The sequence below is a fragment of the Gavialis gangeticus genome, unplaced genomic scaffold, assembly GCF_001723915.1.
Source record: "Gavialis gangeticus isolate Ggan-Ray unplaced genomic scaffold, GavGan_comp1, whole genome shotgun sequence".
NCBI classification, from domain to species: Eukaryota; Metazoa; Chordata; order Crocodylia; family Gavialidae; genus Gavialis; species Gavialis gangeticus.
In genome coordinates, this window is record NW_017729014.1 from 4,026,849 (window position 1) to 4,036,357 (window position 9,509).

Genomic DNA, 9,509 nt, shown 5'->3' on the forward strand with positions numbered 1-9,509 from the left:
TTAGCAGCCTCCTGACAGAGGGTGTCATGGAAAAACAACCCCCCCCCCAAAAAAAAAAGAGAAAGAAAGAAAGAAACAAACAAAACAAAACAAAAAAAAAACACCATTTGTCAGACACAAAATGAAAGGCCACAAAACACTTTAGAAACAATGGATGAGATTCCTAATTCTGCACTCAGGTCAATGGGAATTTTGCCATAGCTTGAATAAGAAAAGAGACAGAGAAATGCTGATTTTTTTGACAGACAAATGCATAAACAACACTCATCTAATAAAAGGAGGAAAACTTTCAATAAGGACAATCTGGGCTGGTTATAGGGATGCAAAGGCAAAAAGTACCTCTGTCTTGGTCTCACTGATGCAGGTTATTAATTAGGAAAGGCTTAACATACTCCTACAGACAGTATAACTGTCACAGTAATCCACAGGAAGATGCAGCAATATGTAGAGAATTAATGCATCTGACTAAAGAGGACAGCATCCACTGGGAAGAGAGAAAGGCTCATGTGCTAAAATATTGTACAAGGATCCAGGCTGCGCTCAGCTTCAGTCAGAAGCCTCACAAGGGAGAATATGCATCTGGCATCAGAAACCAGCAAGAAATGCCAGATATGGCACAAACAGGAAGGGAAGGTAACATTTTACAGTAACAGAAAGCGAGCCCAGCTCCACTGAGAACTGAAAGATCTTGTATCATTCTCATACGGGACAACAAGAAGTATTTTTGCTTTCCCATTCTCTGTTCCTTTTCACTTATGGGATATCCCATGTTCACACTCCCACTGCCAGTTCTGCAAGGAACAAGAATTAAATGCTGCTTTCTCTGGATTTTTAGAACTTTGGTTTACACAAGAAATAAGTTTTCAGACATGGAACAAAATGAAAAATAACTGTGGAAGTGGTAAAACATGGTTTGCTGTCTGACGAAATCACTCTTTTCTATCCACAAAAAGGTTCTTTTTTCAGGTATATTCAATTTAAGAAGTAGACGTTTAAGCTGTTCATCGTACTGGATCTGAAAAAACCCTGTAGCTGATATCCTTCACTATAGCCCAAGGTAGATTCTCAGCTAATGTAAGCTGTCAAAGCTATGCTAATTTACATATAGTGAAAATCTTTCTTATACAGCTTATACATTTTGGAGAACTTTCTTTTTAATAAATAAGGACCCGAAGTACACTCCTAGTTTTAAAATGATACTGAACAAGATCAGAGTCCCATACCCAAAATTGAAGAACTTGATTATTTTTGACAGTTGAGAATGTATGCTAGCTTTCCTTGGTAATGAAAGAGAGTTCAAAAACACCCAAAGAGCACCACTTATTAGGATTTCAGTCTGTATCACTTGATTAATGACTTCTGTGCAACAATTTATTGTTATTACATAGGTGCATGTCACAATTATGTAGAAAACATTTTTAAGGAGGCAAGAAAACCCACACTTTACAGTGTTATTTTATTGGCAGAATTATTTATAAAAAAGGTTACTCAGCACTTAGCAAAATAGGGCCTGATCTAGTTGAAGTCTCTAGGAACTAGCTAAAAATGAATGTTAAATATATGAATGCTAATACATATTACAATTAGAGCTCTTTGGAAAGTGTTATTTTTGTCCATGGAAAATTTTGACAGTATAGAAACAAAGATGCATCACCACACTGACACAGACAGTATGCCACCATGTCTCTAGAAACTACATGTAATCAGACCCAGACCCTCCTTTCTAGTGCTTGCAAGAAAGATGATGGCTTCTTATCCCATGGGAAATCTAACCCTATATTCAAAGGCCAAGGTGATATTGTTTGGACTGGAAGGGTTTTCTATTGGGTTATTGATAGCCAGTGGTATCTCCAAAATGAAGGCTGTACAAAGAACATGCATTTTGTATTAATGTAAATAGCTCTTTTGCATTAGAAAATCAAATTATACATGTTTAATGAGGATTTCAAAGTTGTATAAATGTAGTTATCATTCCAAGGCTGTGAGCAGGCATTTTAGGAATGAATTGAAGAAGGTTTCTTGCACCTCTGCTTCTTGGCCGTAAAGCCGAAACCTCTCTTTACTTTTTCATTTCAGGGTAAGCTCTTAGTTGGCGTTATCACCTTCCTGAGACCAGAATTAAAAGGTTGTTTTGTAAGATGCAAGCTTATGAAATATGTCTTGGTTTCTTAACTTCCTACAGTCAAACTCACCAAAAAGATAAAGCAACATGAACCAATGGATGCATGGACTGGCTTGAGTTACAATACTAAAATTTTACTCATTAACAAGTTGTTAAATAATTAATAGCTTTATATTTAATTGCTTCTGTGTACATAATCTTGCATTTTCTGAAAACCAGCGTCAATTTTCAGTTAGTTCCACTTGAAGTAACAAGGGCTAATGCTTTCAGTTGGATAGATAAATATTTATGAACTGCTTGTTCTGTCTGGGGCTACAGAAAAAAATGGATTATTCAGCTTCTTAATGTTTGAAGGGGGGGGAGGTGTACAGTTCTTTTTGGTCTCTGACAATATGTTTGTTTGGCAGCGTTAGAGCTCTGACCCCAGCTAACTTGTCTCAAGAGCTCTTAACATTTTGTTAAACTCAGAATTATACCCTTGGATATGTCAGTTGTCCTAGAGAATAATGTGGAAGGAAGTGTATTCTGGTTGTGCACATCTAAAGACAGGAAAACTACTGGCATCTGAACCCTCCCTGAACTGCCATATGCAAAATGTGCTGGGTTTGGCTGAGACTCGCAACATGGTTCCTGTCTGAAAACCTGATAGCAACCTGAGACATGTAGGAGAATCTCAACCCACCTCCTTCTTTCAGTCCATGTTTCCCTGTGGAAGCCACAAGCTTATGGCTTTTCCACTGTAGTCAGCAAGCTCTTCCTACTGGTGACCACAGGTCTGTAACCAGAGGCAGGGTAAGTCACAGCTGAGTACCAGCAGGGCCTGAAGGTAATTGGAACATATTATAGAGATGAACTCTTGTCCTGAAATTGCTTCTAGATGATTTTGCTGATACTATTAGCTGGGAGCATTTATTCTTCATTTCACACTTTCCCTGAAAGTGTGCTGGCAGTCTGGCAGAACATTTACATGCATTATTGTTGGTATTATACTTTATATCAGCTGAAAAATCATGACTTTTTTTGTGCACTGAACAAGACTGCTAACAAAGAATGGTCCAGCCCCACAGGGCTCAGAGCCTCACTGCCAGACACAAGAGGTGCCTGAAACAGTAGAGAAGAGGGTCAAAGGTTTAGGTAACAGCGGAGAAAGAGTTTATCAGACATGAATGCTTGCACTGGTGTGTGGCTGCCCAGTGCCAGGCAGAAGTGATTGCTGTACCTCACAGCAAAAGGTTTTCTGGACGAGTCTGAAGGATGAGGATGTTCCTGTTTTTTGCAAAGTGCACATGGCTCCTGCACAGAAGAATTTAGAGTTTACATTCTTAAACATAGTCAGTGAAAGGATTGTGAGGTAAGGAGGAATGAGGTGGGTATCAAGAACAGGACTAAGCAATTCCTCAGTGAGGCAAGTGGATATGTAACTGGATAACAAAAAAAAAAACAAAAAACCACCAGACAGAGGAATAATAGAAAGAATTAAAAAAATCATAGGAACAAGGGTTTCAGAATGGCTATAATGCCATCAATGCAATGCCACAGCCAGCAAAGCAAACAAAACCCTGGCTTGCATCTATCGATGCATCTCAAGCAAGACTCAGGAAGTCATCCTCCCACTGTACTCGGCCTTAGTGAAGCTGCAGCTGGAGTACTGCAACCAGTTCTGGGCTCCACACTTTAGGAAGGATGTGGGGAAGCTAGAGAGTCCAGAGGAGAGCCCATGTGTATGATCAGAGGGCAAGAGAACAAGTTTTATGAGAAGAGGCTGGGAGGCATGGGAATCTTCAGTGTGGAGAAGCGAAGACTCAAGGGGAACTTGGTGGCAGCCTGTAAGTATATAAGGGGTATGGACCAGGAACTGGGACAACATCTGTTCACCAGGGCACCCCAAGGGAAGACAAGATCTAACAGTCACAAACTCTGGGAAGACCGTTTTAGGCTGGGCATAAGAAAAAACTTCTTTACCATCCGAGTCCCCAGAGTCTGGAATAGACTCCACCCAGAAGTGGTGCAAGGACCTACTCTGGACACCTTTAAAACCCACTTGCATGCTTATCTTGCTGGGCTCATTTGACCCCAGCAGACTTCCTGTCCTTGAGCAGGGGGCTGGACCCGATGATCTTGCAAGGTCCCTTCCAGCCCTATGTCTATGAAATCTATAAGCCTTTCTATTCCACTGACCACCCAGGACTGGGGCCAAGGAGGAGATTTTTCACACAGGACACAATATCTCAAGGTTGATCACAGCAGGATTTCTTGCTCCTTCCTCTGAGACTCTGATGCTGGCAGTTGGCAGGGCAAGGCCTAGGATTATATGGACCTCTGCTTTGGAATGTCCTGACTGTTCCCAGGGTCATGTTTTTCTGATCATGGGTGAACAAGGTTTTGATAGGGAGGTATCAAGATAAGGAAGTCAAAGCAGGGAAAACTCTTGAAAAGAGAGGTAACACTCCCCTACTCACCTCAGGTGCATGCACACTGCATTTTCAGAGTCCAGATTGGTGCAAGGAGAGCTGTGCCAGATACTTCTGGTCCTGGAGAGGGCCAGTGTGGGAGAAGACCTAGCATCAAGAGGCCAGAAATGCCAGGGTACTCTCCTTCCAACACTGGACTGCTGAGAGTGGAGCAAGATCATGGCACTGAGGAGAAGGTGAAGGACCTCTGTGGGAGGACGTACCATCATGGGAGTCAGAAGCAGTGAGATACAGCCAGGCAAGAGCCTTAATCCTGAAGTAGGTGGGGAAAGGGGGAAGGGAAGAGCTGGCAAGATCAGCCCTCTTGAAAGGCAGGACTGCTCTTCAGAGCTTGAAGGGACTGTGTTTTGATTTTATTTTCTTTTTATTAATCCTTTGATTTTTCCTTTTGTGGTACTTACTTCAGCTGAGGGCATCTCTTTTCTGTTTGGTTTTGTGCATTATTTCATAGATTTCATAGATATTAGGGCTGGAAGGGACCTTGAAGATCAACAAGTCCAGCCCCCTGCCCCAGGAGCAGGAAGTCAGCTAGGGTCAAAGGATAAGCATCCAAGTGTTTCTTGAATGAGTCCAGAGTAGGTGCCCGCACCACTTCTGGAGGGAGGTCTTGGGGTTTCAAACTATAAATAATTTTTTTATTATGTCCAGCCTAAAATGGTCTTGTAGGAGTTTATGACCATTGGTTCTTGTTTTTCCTTGGGGTGCTCTGGTAAACAGACATTCTCCCAGATCCTGATGCACACCCCTTATGTACTTATAAGCAGCCACCAGGTCTCCCCTGAGCCTGCGCTTTTCCAGACTGAAGAGTCCCGTAGCTCGCAGCCTCTCTTCATAAAGGCCTATTTTCTTGCCCTCTGATCACGTGCATGGCTCTCCTCTGGACTCTCTCAAGCTTCTTGACATCCTTCTTGAATTGTAGAGCCCAGAATTGGATGCAGTACTCCAGCTGCGGCCTCACCAAGGCCGAGTACAGTGGGAGGATGACATCCTGAGATTTACTTGAGAAGCATCTATAGATGCAAGCCAGGGTTTTGTTTGCTTTACTAGATGCAACATCGCATTGGTGGCTTATGTTCATCTTGTGGTCAGTCATGACCCCCAAGTCTCCTTCAGCAGTGGTGCTAGTAAGTAACTGGCCTGGCTGTCCTGAGTGGGATTGATTTGAAGGCTGTAGACTGGATCCCATTAGTCTTGAGGAGCCTAGGGTTCAGACAGCCCTAACCGGGAAGAAGTAACCCCAGGTGTTTTTGTTGGGCTGACAGAGTTGACAACAAAAGTGTGGTCAGGATGGGGTGCAGGGGAGGAAGAGCCCCATAAACCTGACCTTACAGGGGGTCCGAAGTGGTTCTTCCTCTTTGAACTACCTCCTGATAATAATAATCAGAATCAAAGTCATGGCAGGTGAGCATACACCATCGTGGGGGGGGTGCAGGAAGTAATTGTTGTAATTGATTGTATAGCCTACTGACAGACAGGGAAGACTTCATCACACTGAGGACCGAAGCCTTATAGCACCTGTCATCAAACAGGAAGGTTTTTGTTTTTGCTTTTTTTTTAAACAAACATTTTCATTAAATATATAAACACTAAACATCCTAAAAGAAATCTCCCCTGGTGGGCTCACTCCTTATGGCTGTAGATTGCAAAGGGTCACTAAGAGGGGGTCGGTGAGTTGGAGGGGCTGTGAGGATGTGGACTGTCTCATGTCCTTCCCTCTGCATTACCTCATTCCTTTTAAGTTCAGAAGAAAATATGCTTAATCTTATACCAAGAGGAAAAACCTTCCTAATGACTCCAGGCAGAACAATTATTCTCAAGCAGCTGTCCCTAGCTTCCCAGAGAGCAGAGAGACCGAGCTATGGGAATCCATCATCTCTGCTATGTCCAAGTGCTAATTTCAGGCAAAGTTCTTGTTTCTGATAGTTTCACAGTTTTGTGCTTCCTGTTTTGTGCCTACCCATATCAAACATCTTCTCCCCAAAGCTATTAGCAGCATTTTAACTGAAAATGACCACAATTTGACAGGAGAAAATGCCTACGTCATTAGGTTATAATTTAGGCTTATAATTAGGCTTATAATTGCACCAAAAAAAAAAAAATCACTAAAATGTGCTATGTCCATAAAAACATTATCAAGGGCTTAGTATAGGATCAGGAGAGGTCCACTGGTCTCCCTCCATCTACCTACCATTTTAAAACGTAAAGAGAGTTGTGTTGATGAAATATGCCGTGTTCTGCCCAAGCCATTTATCCGCAGAGAAGTCTCCTGTCTCCCACTCAGTTCAGGTTCTTGCTTCACAGCTCTGCACTTTCTAGCTATGCATTAACTGATATCAAAAGAGTCTATCCACCTGCCAGTGCTCCTCTAGCCACAACAACACAGTATCTGAGCCCCATCAACATCAGTGAATATACCCTCCATCTGGATGCATATAAGTGCTTGGTTCATTTTAAAAAAGGGTTTTAAAGCTCAGAAAAGTCAAGTGATATACAACACAGCTGCCAACGCCCAGCTCAGTAGCTTAACCACATAGTGTGTGAGCCCTTGTTCATACCCACCCCTTGTCAATATGCTTCAGCTTAGACATGGTGATACCATCTCCTACCATATCTACATTCTAAGAATCTCAAGCTAATAGAATATGAATTCACAATAAATTCTTTATTACTCATGCCAGCTTCCCTTTCCTCCTCACCTCCATAGCCCATAGTGTGCATTCACTAGTAAGTAACATTTATTCCTATTTCCTTCTATGGCAGAATTCATGGAGCACAGCTTTTAATGATCCATGTTGGGAAAGGAACAGAGAATTGATTAGTAGTTGAATAGGTTTCCATCAAAGCTTTGTAGATTGTTTTCAGAAAAGGGACAAATGATTATTAACTACTGAAAGACCGTTTCAGGCTGGACATAAGGAAGAATTTCTTTACTATCCGAGCCCCCAAGGTCTGGAACAGCCTGCCATCTGAGGTGGTTCAAGCACCTACATTGAACACCTTCAAGAGTTAATTGGATGTTTATCTTGCTGGGATCCTATGACCCCAGCTGACTTCCTGCTCTTCAGGCGGGGGGCTGGACTCGATCTTCTGAGGTCCCTTCCAGCCCTAATGTCTATGAAATCTATGAATTATATTGCAGTACAAAAATGATGTGATGCCATCTTTCCATGCTAATAATTTACAGTGTATTGCTGCTCTCTTTTGCTGGTGATTTCCTCTTATGTCTTACACTTGGATGTTGTCCTGGATCCTGACAGGCAGTGTTACTCATTTTAATGGTATGTGTAAGCGAGCTTGGTTAAACTATCCCTGGCTGTGGAGTGAACATCTTGGGACTATTCTGACAGTGAAATAGGATGTCACCAATCTCCTCCTTGTTGTCTTAAAACAAGTTTTGTTTGATTTGTTTTTCAGTCAGGGCTTTGTTGGAGCTCTCAGAGAGCAAGACTGGAGTATGGATATGACCAGGGATTTCTCTTCTTCCAACCTTAAGAGAAGTCCCACTGGAGAGACATTGACAAACATGTCTGTGCTTTGCCGTATGCCTTAGTTCCACCGGTGCTGAGCACAGAAGTCTCTGTGTGTACTCAGCATTTCTGGAACCAGGTCACTGGTGCAGCTGCCTAGCTAAGGACAATGGTTTGTAACTACTGACTTCAGACTCTGAACATCCTAGCCAGCCATTTCGTATCCTGCACTTGCTCAGTGTGAAATGTCACTTAGGAAGGCTCTTGGTCTTGACCATTTAATGAGCACTAAATTCCTTAACCCGTTACTATCAAATTGGCCAGAGTAACTGGCAGTGCCACAAGTTGTGCTGTGACTGCAGAGCACTCTTAGGCTAGCACAGCTAGTAGTCAAAGGTGAACAGAGGGGCAAGGAAGGGGCTATGGGAAAAGGAACAAGAGACTGTCTATGGGGGACTTTCCTCTGGACCAGGCCTGTGCAGTTGGCAGTATCCGAACCATCTTGGCTTCTCTGTCAGGGAGCATCAGGGCGGAGCAGCACAGGCTCAGGTCAGACTGAGACAATTATTTTACAGCTCATGCTGCTGATGGCGCAGCTGGTCCGGGCTTTGGTCCTGCCAGAGGGTAGGAGGAGGACACCACTTCAGTCAAATGACTGGTTTTGATGTATACCTATCTAGGCTGCCTTCAACAAACCACCGTTTCCAACTGAGTCTGTAAGAGTGGAAGCCACTGAATGCATGAAACAATGCTTTTAACCAGCTCTTCACTGTGGTCAGTTCTCAGCAGCATTAAGCGTCACTAGGCACATCTGCATGTGTGCCCGTCTACACGTGTGCCCACTAGCTTGTTGCTACTGCACAGTAGCGTCAGCATCGCAGTTTGTGCCCACCAATGCTACGTCACCATAGCTCATTGCTACAGTGTTGTAAAGCTTCATGTAGATGTACCCACTGTGGCTTAAGAGCTTAGGGCCAACTGGCATCTGCTGACCCCCCACTGGGGAAAATGCTGGGGGAAAGTGGCTCAATGAAATCTCCCTCTCTCTGTTCTTGCCATTCGAACCCTTGCCCATTAAGGTCAGTAGCATGACTCACGCATTGAAATATGGGCATGTACCCAAGCACCTTGTTCAAACATGGCCTCATCATCCATTTCACCTCCCTTTTGCCTTTGCTTATATATCATCATCTGGGCTGGCCTAAGCTGAATCCCTTTGGACCTGCTATCTTCCTTCTGTCTCATACCCTCCTGCTTCATTCCTGTCAGACCCAGGCTCCCACTGAGCACTCTTTCTCCTTGTCTCTTGTCTGAGCACATTTGCTCTCCCAGAAACATGCCATGCTGTCAGCTTGTATATATGCTCTTTTGGTTTCTAGCTGTTTTCTGCTTTCTGAACCTTCCCTTGTCATGTCTCATCTTCTGTCTCAGTTTTTCTCACCTTTCATG